This window comes from Pantherophis guttatus, chromosome 8 (genome assembly GCF_059756535.1).
Source record: "Pantherophis guttatus breed Tessera chromosome 8, ASM5975653v1, whole genome shotgun sequence".
Taxonomy (NCBI): domain Eukaryota; kingdom Metazoa; phylum Chordata; class Lepidosauria; order Squamata; family Colubridae; genus Pantherophis; species Pantherophis guttatus.
In genome coordinates this window covers 4598957-4613258 of record NC_142070.1, presented here as the reverse complement: position 1 = coordinate 4613258, position 14302 = coordinate 4598957, and positions in this window count along the sequence as shown.

Here is a 14302-nt window from a genome sequence, read left to right as displayed (position 1 = left end):
GTACAAATGGGTGTGAATGGGTCCTTTCAGCATTTCCAAGAGAGTTCCACACTCACAGACCTCCAAGTTGCCTTCCTTTTTTTTTTTTTAATTTGATTTATATGCCGCCCTTCTCCGGAGACTCAAGGCGGCTTACAATGCGTTAAGCAATAGCCTTCATTCTTTTGTATATTTATACAAAGTCAGCTTATTGCCCCCACAACTGGGTCCTCAATTTACCTACCTTAGAAAGGATGGAAGGCTGAGTCAACCTTGAGCCTGGCGAGATTCGAACCTGCAGTAATTGCAGGCAGCTGGTCTTAATAACAGGGTGCTTTAGACCACTGTACTACCAAGGCTCTGTACTACCATTATTCTGTATTCTGAAGGATTTTGCCCGGGTGAAAGATCAAGTCCAAAAAGAGGACACAGAAAGAAAAGTGGTTCATAATTTGTAGGGTCTCCAAGGAAGAATTCCTTCTCACAATTCATGGGAAGCTTTGCATATCCTGTATAATTCTCAGTTCTCCTTCCAACTTGCTACTCGTAGCTTTCTCTGGCTTTGGTGTTACTCTGGGGCCACTAAGGACTTCTTAATTCCTGTGTTTACTCATTTTTTAACTCAAAGCAAATTAATCTTGTGAAGGAAGGGAAATGCTGTCGGACACTTCTCCCGCAGCTCTGAGTCAGCCCAAAGTTGCTGTGATCATCATTTTATTGTTGCTATGTGGACTCAAAATGTCAAACATTCCCACAAACAGCTGCTGGCGTTTTTCGGTGGCTTGCTGAATTACAAAGTATTATGGTGTCCAAAAAACCTTTCTTTGCAATGAATAAGAGAGATGATAAGAGAATAAGAGGGAATAAGAGAGATTTGTCACCTGGCAGGACAAAGTTCCAAATAGCGCAGTCTTGGAATGTGTTGGAACTTCTAGCGTGTATTCACTATTGAAACAGCAATGTCTACACTGGCTTGGGCATGTCGTGGGAATGGCTGATGATCGGATTCCGAAAGATCTCCTGGATGGAGAATTAGTGCAGGGAAAGCACCTCAGAGGGAGACCACAGCTGCGATATAAGGATATCTGCAAGAGGGACCTAGAGGCCCTGGGAATGGACATTAACAACTGGGAAACCTTGACCTCCGATCGTTCAGCTTGGAGGCTAAAGACGCAGCATGGCCTTCTCCAATTCGAAGAGACACTTGTTCGGCAGGCCGAGGCAAAGAGGCAGTCCCGGAACCAGCGAAATCTGAGGGCTGGCCAGGGGACCGAATATATATGCCCTCAGTGTGGAAGGGATTGATGGCCACTCTCGAATTGGCCTTTTTGGTCACACCAGATGCTGTTTTAGGACCTCTTTCGAGAGCGCGATACCATAGTCTCTTGAGACTGAAGGATGCCAATGAATGAAGAGAGATGAGGGGTGCAGACCAGGGTGAATCCTGGGGGTTGGGGGTGGAAGGAGGGGGAAGGCAATTTTATTAAAAGGTCCAACATCTGCAAGTTTACAATGAAATAATAACAGAGACCAGTTGAGAGGCATAATTATTATCCATCTCATTGAAACGGTCCCTTGGCATTTTCGAAATAAAATCGAATCTATTTTCTGTGGCATTGCAAAAAACAAACAAACAAAAAATGTCCAGAAAACCATCCAAAGTCTTTGAGGCTTAAAAATGCTGATAAAATTATTGTTTAAAAAAAAACAACAAGCAAGAATTCTATTCGTGAGGAAAGGGAAGAGAGGATGAAAAGAGGTGACTTCTTCTGGCAGCCACTGATGGCAGAACGGAGACAACGGCCGAGTTTGCAAGACAGGAGAGATTCAAAGGTTTCAGATTTCTCTGTCGCTTTGATGCCTGTGCTGAGGTCTCATATTTATTTTTATGTGTTTATTTACTTTTATCCTGCCTGCATTACTTTTATAAATAACTCATGGTGGCAAGCATACTGTACCTAATACACCTTCCTCCTACTTTCCCCCACAACTACAACTCTATGAGAGATGAGTTGGGCTGAGAAAAAGGGACTGGCCCAAAGCCACCCAGCCGGCTTTTATGCCAAAGATAGGACTAGAACTCACAATCTCCTGGTGATTGGTCCGAAGTCAGTCCAGCAACTTTCATGGCTAAGGCGTGACTAGAACTCACAGTCTCCTGGTGATTGGCGCAAAGTCACTCCAGCAACTTTCATGGCTAAGGCGTGATTAGAACTCACAGTCTCAACAACAAAAGTTAAAAGCTTATTAAAATAATTCAATCATTCGGCCAAATTTAAAATATCCAACTAAAATCATTTTAAAACGCCTATCAAAACCCAATTTAAAAAACCTTTATCCTGTCAGACCAGCTTGCTGGAATAATAGGGTCTTCAGAGCGCGACGGAAGGCACAGAGGTCGGGGATCCTTCGTATGTCTTGGTGGTTCCTTGATTGGGGCATTGTTGGGGCATTGCACGGAGGTCGGGGATCCTTCGTATGTCTTGGTGGTTCCTTGATTGGGGCATTGTTGGGGCATTGCACGGAAGTCGGGGATCCTTCGTATGTCTTGGTGGTTCCTTGATTGGGGCATTGTTGGGGCATTGCACGGAGGTCGGGGATCCTTCGTATGTCTTGGTGGTTCCTTGATTGGGGCATTGTTGGGGCATTGCACGGAGGTCGGGGATCCTTCGTATGTCTTGGTGGTTCCTTGATTGGGGCATTGTTGGGGCATTGCACGGAGGTCGGGGATCCTTCGTATGTCTTGGTGGTTCCTTGATTGGGGCATTGTTGGGGCATTGCACGGAGGTCGGGGATCCTTCGTATGTCTTGGTGGTTCCTTGATTGGGGCATTGTTGGGGCATTGCACGGAGGTCGGGGATCCTTCGTATGTCTTGGTGGTTCCTTGATTGGGGCATTGTTGGGGCATTGCACGGAAGTCGGGGATCCTTCGTATGTCTTGGTGGTTCCTTGATTGGGGCATTGTTGGGGCATTGCACGGAGGTCGGGGATCCTTCGTATGTTCTTGGTGGTTCCTTGATTGGGGCATTGTTGGGGCATTGCACGGAGGTCGGGGATCCTTCGTATGTTCTTGGTGGTTCCTTGATTGGGGCATTGTTGGGGCATTGCACGGAAGTCGGGGATCCTTCGTATGTCTTGGTGGTTCCTTGATTGGGGCATTGTTGGGGCATTGCACGGAAGTCGGGGATCCTTCGTATGTTCTTGGTGGTTCCTTGATTGGGGCATTGTTTTCTTCTTGATTGTTGGTCTGGTGTTTATCTTGGTGTTAATCTGCTCGTCTGGGTGTTGATAGCTGGCGAAGTGGTGTTTTGGTCTTTTTGTTTCCTTTTTAGCTTTTTGGTTATCTCTTTGGAATGGTATGTAGACGTTGTTTACCTCTATGTGCCTGTTGATGGCTGATTTGTCTGAGTGCCAAACATCCAGGAATTATTTAGCCTGTTTCGAATTAGGATTGGAATTCTCCGGCTTAATACAGAACTTTGGAAAACCCCACTGCTTACTTCCCTCCATGTATTTTTTTTATTTATTTATTTTTATTTGATTTATATGCCGCCCTTCTCCGGAGACTCAGGGCGGCTTACAATGCGTTAAGCAATGTAGATGTAGTTCCATTAAGGATTACCCATTGAGTGCAGTTAGCCAGTAACAAATCCATCTGGTGGTGATGCTGCTAAGTTCACATTTTTCTAGCTTACTAATATGTAGATTGTGGTCTACTTTGTCAAATGCCTTACTGAAATCTAAGGGCACTATGTCCACAGCATTTCGCCGGTCTAGTAATTTAGTCACCATGTCAAAGAATGAAGTAAGATTGGTTTGGCATGATCTGTTTTTGACACACCCATGTTGGCTACTGGTTATAGCTTTGTTTGCTTCTAATTGTTTGGCAAATCTGTTGCTTGATTATCTTTTACAGGATCTTCCCAGGTACTGATGTCCGGTTGATTGGTCAATTAGTTCCTGGATCTGGGAAGGGTTTTTTTTTTCTCCTTAAAGATAGGAACCACATTGACTCTTTTCCAGTCTTCTGGTTGTTCTCCAGTTTTCCAGGAGAAATTCTCCTTTCAACTTTGTTGCTGTAAGTTAGGGTAGCTACGAGCGGTGGGTTTCACATTATGTTACTACCAGTAGTGGGTTTCAAAATTTTTTACTACCAGTTCTGTGGGTGTGGCTTAGTGGGCATTGCATGGCTTGGTGGGTGTGGCTTGGTGGGCATGGTCTGGCTTGGTGGGTGTGGCTTGGTGGGCATGGCAGGGGAAGGATACTGTAAAATCTCCATTCCCACCCCACTCCAGGGGAAGGATACTGTAAAATCTCCATTCCTCCCAATCAGCTGGGACTTGGGAGGCAGAGAATAGATGGGACAGGGCCAATCAGAATTTTTACTATCGGTTCTCCGAACTACTCAAAATTTCTGCTACCAGTTCTCCAGAACTGGTCAGAACCTGCTGAAACCCACCTCTGGTTACTACCGGTTCGGCCCCACTTGCGCACACTTGCTTCGTGCATGTGCATGCCTGCCTTCTGCACATGTGTCCGGCCTCAAAAACATGCCTAAATAGGATGGCATAGAGCTGGGATGCGGTGGGCTCACCCCATCCCCACCCCATCCCCACCCACCCATGATTTCCACTACCAGTTCAGATAAACCGATCCGAACCGGCTGAATACCGCTCCTGGACTATCCCTTCCCCTCTAAAGCAATTAAAAGCTTTTGTCTTTCTCCCAAGACTTGTTATGAGTTGTGACTCAGGGGTTGATGGGCGGCCTCACAAATACCTTACACCCTGGAGAACGCCAACATTTCTTCTTACACGTTGGGAGGTTTGGCTCACAGACCAGTGGCAGAGATTTATGGCCCTTTGACCATCAACCCACCCAGTGGTGGGATCCAGCCAGTTCGCACCACTTTGGGAGAACCGGTTGTTAACTTTCTGAGCAGTTTGACAAACTGGTTGTTGGAAGAAATCAGTAGGGCAGAGAACCGGTTGTTAAATTATTGGAATGCAGTGGTGGATTCAGCCGGTTCGCACCACTTTGGGAGAACCGGTTGTTAACTTTCTGAGCAGTTTGACAAACTGGTTGTTGGAAGAAATCAGTAGGGCAGAGAACCGGTTGTTAAATTATTGGAATCCAGTGGTGGATTCAGCCGGTTCGCACCACTTTGGGAGAACCGGTTGTTAACTTTCTGAGCTGTTTGGCAAACTGGTTGTTGGAAGAAATCATTAGGGCAGAGAACCGGTTGTTAAATTACTTGAATCCCACCACTGGGTCCACCTCAGGGAAATCTACAATAAGTAATTTGTAATTTCTAACGCTATTTTTTTTAGATACAAAAAAAAAAATCCCAACTGAGTTCCAAGAAAGACTTGCTCTGTTGCACAGCCCAGATTAGTTTTGAGGGACACCGAGAAAAAGCTACGCCTTTCTCTTTCCGCTTCTCTGCCCATCCTAAATGTCCATTTTTAAAAAAAAAAAAAACTCCCCACGAGAAGGAAAACCACAACTGTTTTTTGTAGGCGATTCCCACATACAAGGACAAAATAAACCCACTGGCCTGTTCTGGGCTTGCCAAATCGTATCCCCCTCCAGGGACTCTGCGAGATGAATTTACGGCCACGGAGTGGGACCAACCCTCAGGCGGGGGAAATGAAAAACATTGAGCTGAGCGAAGTCCGACTGGCTGATTGTTTCTTTGGACAGCTGGAAAACAAGAAGAAAAACAGGCCCGCAGGAGAAAACTTGGAGTCCAGATGGTGCTGGCAGGAATAGGCTTTCAGTAAAAAGAGGACAGCTGTGCATTTAAGAATACCAGCTTCTGCTTAACTTCACAGCTGAACGCTGAGCCAAGATCCTTCCTGAACTTCTCCGTGACCTGGGATGAAAATCTTTTAATCCAAGATTAAAATCTGAGGATGATTAAGTTGACATAGATAAAAGTGAGATTTTACACTTGGGCAAGAAAAACCCAACTGTGTAGGTAACAGCCTAGGTGAAACCTGCCTCTTTTTTTAAAATATAAGATTAAGAGATGAACAGAGTTAGAAGGGACCTTGTAGGTCATCTAGTCCAACCCCACCCTCAGAAGCAGGAGACCCTACACCATTTCTGACAAATGGCAGTCCAGTCTCTTCTTGAAAGCTTCTAGTGATGAATCTCCCAAAACTTCTGAAGGCAACTTCTGTTCCATGGGTGGATTGTTCTCACTGTCAGAAAATTTCTAGGTTGAATCTCTCCTTGATCAGTTTCCATCCATTATTCTTTGTCTGGCCTTCCAAGCCTTTTGCCTTGGAAAATAGCTTGGCCCCCTTCCTCCTCTCTGTGGCAGCCCCTCAAATATTGGAAAGCTGCTATCATGTCTCCCCTGGTCCTTCTCTTCACTAGACTAGCCAGGCCCAGTTCCTGCAACCGTTCATTGTATGTTTTAGCCTCCAGTCCCCTAATCATCTTGGTTGCTCTTCTCTGCACTCTTTCTAGAGTCTCCACATCTTTTTTATAGTGTGGTGACCAAAATTGGATGCAGTACTCTAGGTGTGGTCTTACTAAGGCTTAATACAAGTAACTGCGAAAGGAACCTTGGAGTCCTAGTGGACAATTTTTTATTTTTTATTTTTGCTTTAATTTATATGCCGCCCTTCTCCGGAGACTCAGGGCGGCTTACAATGCGTTAAGCAATAGCCTTCATACTTTTGTATATTTATACAAAGTCAGCTTATTGCCCCCACAATCTGGGTCCTCATTTCACCTACCTTTGAAAGGATGGAAGGCTGAGTCAACCTTGAGCCTGGTGAGATTTGAACTTGCAGTAATTGCAAACAGCAGATGTTAATAACAGTGCTTTAGTCCACTGTACTACAGGCTCTCACTACAATCACTTAGATATGAGCCAGTAGTGTGAGGCAGCAGCCAAAAAAGGCAATGCAATCCTAGGCTGCATTAATACAGGGATAGAATCAAGATGACTTGAAGTATTGGTACCACTTTAAAAATCTTTAGTCCAGCCAGACTTGGAAAAGTGCATCCAGTTCTGGTCACCACAATATTTTTAAAAAAAGATCTTGAGACTCTGGAAAGAGTGCAGAGAAGAGCAACAAGCATGATTAAGGGGCTGGAGGCTATAACATACGAAGAATGATTACAGGAACTGGCTAGTCTAGTGAAGAGAAGGACCAGGGGAGACAGGATAGCAGTCTTCCAATATTTGAGGGGCTGCCACAGAGAGGAGGAAGGGGGTCAAGCTATTTTTCAAAGCACCTGAAGGCCAGACGAGGAATAATGGATGGAAACTGAACAAGGAGAGATTCAATCTAAATCATGTGAATGATTTTTTAAAATGTTATCTAATTCTGGGTTTTATTTAATTGACCAAACTAAGTAATAATTTTAATTAGCAATTTTATGATGTTTGTGTGTCTATATTTTTCTTGACTGTACACCGCCTTGAATCCTACGGGAGAAAGGCGGTATAGAAATATAATAAATAAATAAATAAATAAATAAATAAATAAATAAATAAATAAACAAACAAACATGGAAATAAGGAGAATTTTTCTGACTGTGAGAGCCATCAATCGATAGAACGACTTGCCTTCAGAAGTTGTAGATGCTGTCCATTACTGGATGTTTTCAAAAGGAGATTGGGCAACCCTTTGTCTAAAATGGTGTAGTGTCACCTGCTCGAACAGGGAGTTGGACTAGAAGACCTCTAAGGCCCCTTCCAAAGTCTATTATTCTTATTCTATGAATTTGATACAGATATACAGACCGCACCTTTCCTTTCAAACCAGAATTGCCTTCACAGTCTAGAGGTGAGCTGGTTTGCAAGAGCGTAGAGGAGTCTAACCAACCTTGGAACTTTAAAACCCGTGGACTTCAACTCCCAGAATTCCCCAGCCAGCCATTTCGGGAGCTGAAATCCAGGGATTTTAAAGTTGTCAAGCTTGGATACCCCTGCTGTAGTAGTTAAAGGCACTAAGTTAAAAAAAGAAAACCAGCTGTTGGACGATTTTAATTCTGCCTTAAATGCAATAGCCAGATGGGTGACCTTAGGCCGGTCAATCTGTCTCAGCTCTTGGAAGCAGGAAAAGGCAAATCGTTTTGTGAAAACTTGCCAAGAAAACTCGAGGGATAATCCAGGCAGTTACCAGGAGTCAACATGTCTCAAAGGCACCAGATTCAAAAATCCCAGGGATCAACCTTCCCTCGATTGCTTCAATCCATTTGGATTAATTTTGTTTTCCAAACCCCACTCTGGAAGATTGCCGGGTTTCATCCATTGCTTCCTGTTTAGGGTTTAACTGTGGACTCTTTGTTATTCTCTGGGCTTGGCAGACATTTCATTACCAAACTAGGTAACATCACCAGTGCTAGAAGTGAGTAGGGTTTCGCTCTCTGTATATAAATGTATATTAAGAGACAGCAAACCCCACTTCCTTCTAGCATTGATGATATTATCTAGTTGGGTCATGAAATGTCTGCAAGATAAGAACCAAGCTCAGAGAGCACCAAGGATCCTACAGTCCTCCTCCTCTTCCTCCCCTTCTCCTCCTCTCTGCAAACCCTCCTTCCCTCTAGCCCTGATCAGGTTACCTAGTTTGGTAATGAAATGTCTGTAAAAAAATCACCAAACTGAGAGAGCACCAAGGATCTCAAAGATGTGGTATCAACGCCATTGGTATCTCTCTCTTCCACCGAGGAAACGTCAAATCTTCACCATGGAAAAAAAAAAAAGAAACTTTCAAGGACCCTGAGAACAAGATAGCAAAACAGAAGTGTGTCCTACGGAGAAAGAAAACAAGCAAGAAATCATAACGACAGTTTGATGCATGCATAACATTCCAGGGTGGGTCTCCCTAATAGCTCTCCTAACACCAATTTAGAGAACAAGTTATGAAGTTATTCACAAGTCTCGGGTCAACAAAATCCAACATTAACCCAAGAACAAAGTGTGTATTCCAAGAAATGATGCACAAAGTAATAATTCAAAATCTAATCTCACTCCAATAAGACTCCAAGGTCAATCTGGGTGGACTTAATAAGAAGAACGGGGATCTGGTTTGGGAAGGTCCCCGAAGTCGGAACACATGGAGAAAACCCTGATTTTTAAGTCCTTTGAAAGACTTCATTGTGTTTTCTACTCGAAATAACTAGGTAGGCAGGTAGGCAGAACAGACAGACAGACAGACAGACAGACAGACAGACAGACAATGGAGGGAGATAGGGAGGGGGAGTGAGATGATAGAGAGGATAGATAGATAGATAGATAGATAGATAGATAGATAGATAGATAGATAGATAGATAGGTGGGTAGATGATTGGTAGATAGGTAGGTAGGTAGGTAGGTAGTTGCCAACCAGAACTTGGCAAACGGGCCATTTTCAGCCAAACAATGTAGGCTGGTGACCCCCAGGGGGAGGACCTTCTCTTTGGGGGCAAGTACCCTCTGGAATCAGCTACCCCCAGAGATAAGGAGAATCCAAGACCTCGGTGCCTTCCGCCGTGCCCTTAAAACCTTCTTTTTCCAGCAAGCCGGGCTGGCCTAACACTTTTTAAAATGTTTTTAATTGTTTGTTATTGTTTTTAATCATGGGGCCAAATTTATATATATCTTTTTAATTGTATTTTAATGTTTGTAGTTTATGCTCTCACTTGGCTGTTCACCGCCCTGAGTCCTCAGGGAGAAGGGCGGTATACAAATTTAAAAATAAATAAAATAAATAAATAAATTTTCAGCCTCCAGAGGACCTCCAGGGTGGTGGGGAAGGCCGTTTTTGTCCTCCCCAGACTCCTAGAAAGGCTCTGGAGCCAGGTGAGAGAGAAAAACGGGTATACCGGGCCATCACGTGCCAGGAGCGGGGGGGAGCAGGAGGGGTTGTGTGCACATGCGTGGGGGCGAGGCGCATAGAATTATAGATGTGGGCATACGCGCGTGCGACCCCCCCACCCTCCTTCCTGGCACGCGATGGCAAAAAGATTAGCCATCACTGCCCTATACCATTTCAGACAAGCGACTATCCAGTCTCCTTCTTAAAAGCCTCCAGTGATGGAACACCAAAAATCTCTGAAGGCAAGCTGCTCCACTGGTTAATTGTCCTCACTGTTAAGGACGTTTCTCCTTAATTTTGCTGATCGGCGAACTGAAAAATAAATAAAATTAGATGAGCATCCCAAAACACAAAACACGCATCCACAATCCGCCCCCCCTTGCGGAAGAGATGGCCGGCTGTGAAATGCGGTTTGTCCAAAATTTGCACTTCTAGCAAATTTTTCTAGAAAAAAAAAAATCTCAAGGACAAAGTTAAGGATTTATCCCGAGTCCCCCCCATTCTTATCTCCACCCCCACCCCCCACCACCACCATCTTCTCGAGACTTGAAGCTGACTCTTCTCTCCTGGTTTGTTTTGTCTTCTGGAGTTATTATTATCCTGGTCGGTCTCTTCTGAATACTTGGGGTCACTCAACCCCTGAGTTCTCACTGCAAGGAACTAAATTATTCATCGGGAGCTAAATGCCAAAGGAATTCTTGTCTCCCCCGTGTCCTGCGAACTTCTCTCGCAAACTTCCTGGATGACCTGAAGCTGGTTTCTTCCAGCTTTAAGGATGCTTGGCAAGGATACAAACCCCCTCGGTGCACATTGTTGGTTGAACATTAACAGACTAATAGAGTTGGAAGGGACCTTGTAGATCATCTAGTCCAACCCCCCCAACCCCACCCAAACAGACCCTACACCCGTGATGGCGAACCTATGGCACGGGTGCCACAAGTGGTACGGGGAGCCATGTTGCCTGGCACGTCAGCTCAGCTCCAGCGCATATGTGTGCGCTGGCCAACTGATTTTCGGGTCTTCTGGGCCCACCAGAAGTAGGGAAACAGGCTGTTTCCTGCCTCTGGAGGACCTGGGGGGTGGGGGTGCGGAAGGCCCGTTTTTCTTTCTCACTCCAGATCCTCCAGATCCTCTCTATGCATCTGGGGAGGGCGAAAACAGCCTTCCCCACTCCCTTGGAGGCCCTCCGGAGGCCCGAAACAACCCGTTTTCCAACTCCCCAGATGCATAGAGAGGATCTGGAGCCAGGTGAGAAAGAAAAATGGGCCTACTGGGCTATCGCGTGCCAGGAGCCGGGGGGGAGCGGGGTCATGTGCGCATGTGCGGGGCACATAGAATTATGGGTGTGGGCACGCGTACACACGAACCTTCCCCGCCACACTCCCCTTCCTGGCACGCGATGGCAAAAAGGTTAGCCATCACTGCCCTACACCATTTCTGACAGATGGCAGTCCAGTCTCTTCTTGAAAGCTTCCAGTGACGAAGCTCCCACAATGTTAGCTTTGGAAGCCATATTAACACCGGAAGCTTCCACGCTGCCACCTTCTTGTACTAGGAGGTGGGGGGAGATCTAGTAGAGGGTTTGTAGTTAGACATAATAGCATTCTTCTTTTCGGTCAAGGTCATGGTGTTCCTGCATCTGGAGGAGGAGTCGTTGCAGTGATGGTTCAAGTTGGGATGGATGGGGATGGGGCCATATGATGGACCGATTGGGTGCAGGGGCTGGATTTGGGGTTTTGAGTTACTGAGGGAAAACACGGAACTCTCAGATGTGCCAGTATACCTACTCTAATAAATGGGAACTTTGAGAAAATGCTTCCTTCGGAGGTTTTAATTGGAGTTAGGTTGCTCTGGAAAACTGACACACAACTTCTGAAGGCAACTTCTGTGTCAGATATAAATGCCTTATTCTCCAATGTGTAAATAGTGTACAGACAGGGTATCAGGGGTTAACTTATTCTTCACTTCTTAATGTATTCATAATTCACCACTCCCACATATAGCTCCACCCATTGTATATATAAGGAGCTACCTACACCATTTCCCTTGCTTCTATCTGTGAATATTCAGTGAATATAGAATGCCTAATGTAAATAAAAGAATATATAGTTAAATCTTTAACTCTTGTTGATCTTATTGAGTCTGATCCTGAAAATATTGCAACAAACTGGTAGCAGAGGATGGTTAATTGACTCAATAAAAAGCTTTAAAATGTCTAAGAAAGATAGGCCCAACACCAGGGCCTACAGCAAAGAAATGGAAACGGAACAAGAAATAATCAACGAATCCACGAATGCAATTTCGAGAGAATCCGAAGAATACACCACTGAAGACGAAGAAATAATTGATGACCAGGAGGAAATCGAAATAGAAAATAACGAACTCAGGTCAGAGATATTAAAACTATTAAAAAGCCAGAAGAATGATGAAAGCCTCATCGCGAACCTCCAAGATATGCTAAAGAACAGCGGAGCAGCGAGAGAGAAAAACATCACCAATGAAAAACCCAAAGATCCAAAAATAGTGAGTAATATGACTGCGGAGAAAATCATTACAAAGAAGAAAAACGATGATCCCGCGCAAAAATTTGAATGGCGGCCATCTTGGTTTCAACCGGCCTCCAAGATGAACGAAGAAGAGCCAATCAGCAAGCTCAATTCAAAATTTCTGGCGCGAAAAATATTATCGGACAACGAAAACGAAAAGGAAGATTCAAACACCTCAGAAGAATCAGAACCAGAAAGCGAGGAAGATCCAACAAAACACCAAATAAAATCAGCGATGAAAACGCTCTTTGCTGCATTTGGGCCAAAACTGAAAATTACTAAAAAGACACCAAAAAAGCGAACGAGCAAGCCAATGCCTCAAGACCTGCCCGCTCCCATCCTGACTACTAGAGCGCTGACGCCGGAACCCAGAGAGCCCTGCCGATACCGCCCTACGCCGCAGACCGAAGCAAGCACCAACGCTTTCAATAGAAGAGGAAGAACAGCCACCGTCGCCAGAACCCCCAAAGTCGAACCAGAGACCGACTCATCTGAAGAAGAGCAGAGCGAGCAAGCCGCAATGAGGAGAACCTTCCACGACGACGCCGAAGAAGAAATGGGCAACGCGCATGCGCGAAACTACGCTGACGATCCGGGAAGACATGAACAGGAGAGAAGATCATGCAGACTCGTAGCGAGCATCCCCATGCCGTTTTGCAATTTTCTGCATTTACGAGACCACGGACTACCTCAGGTTGTAAGTAATGGACCCAATAATGTCGGAAATTTACCCAGTGACTTCCCAAAACTAAGGGTTGATGGCATTAATTTACAAGAATGGTATCAACAGCTCCAGGTTGTCTTTATGAAGGAAAACTTACTGTTTTTTATCACTAGTCCCCCAAAAAGACCTTGGACACTAAAAATAGATTGTTTACACCATAGAGCTTTTTTCTTAATAATATCTAGTGTGTCTCCTGCAATGTATCACAGCATTAAGCCAAATTTGACTGTTTCAGAAATTATTCAATGCATGTTTAATTTGTTTCACAGTGACAGTGTAGCCACCACCACAAGGATATCTAAAGACTTCTTTTCATCTAGGATAAAACCAGGGGTTTCCATAAGTGAACATTTAATATCTTTGAACAAAATAAGAGCTGAACTGCATTTGAGGGGGGAGGTGATTTCAGACCAAACAATGAAAAGTGTCATTATCAACTCACTTGACCCATCATGGGACAATTTTATGTCACATTTAGACACAATCAATCTAGGGTATTTATCCATAGAAAGTCTATCTAACAAATTGATAACAGAAGATAATTCTAGAAGGAATCGTTCTAACAATCACACAGAACATAAACCATATAGGAAAGTAGCTTTCCAAGAAAAATATAGTGGAACATTTAAATGTCATAATTGTGGATCCAGGGAACACAATAGAAGAGATTGCCCAAAATTCTTAAAAGAAAGATATAGATCAGAATACAGAAACAAATACGATTATAGACAGCCTTCCATAGAAAGGCATAGATATAGGAGCCCACCAAATCACAGAGAGAATAGAGGGGGCAGAGACAATTCAAAGGATAGAAAGTCTGGTTCACTGAATGGATTAAATAAACAAGACAACACTAACACACAACAAAGTGAGAACAATAATTGGCTTATTGATTCTGGAGCAACTAATCACACCACTAATAACAAAAGTATATTGTCTTCATTTGCAGAAGATAAATTTGTAATTAAGGTAGCTAACCAAGAAAAGGTTCAAGTATTAGGTAGAGGAAATGTAACCTTGCCTGGTTTAGGAAAAATAGAGGGGGTATTACTAATACCTGAAATACCTCATAACATATTAAGTGCCATAAAACTAAGCAGAGATTCTGACATTAACATTGTCTTTTCAAAAGGAAAGGCAACTTTGGAAAAGAATAAAATAAATGTAGGCACTGTGGTGACTAAAGGAGGACTACCTTACCTAATAACAAAAGAAAAATGGTTACATAA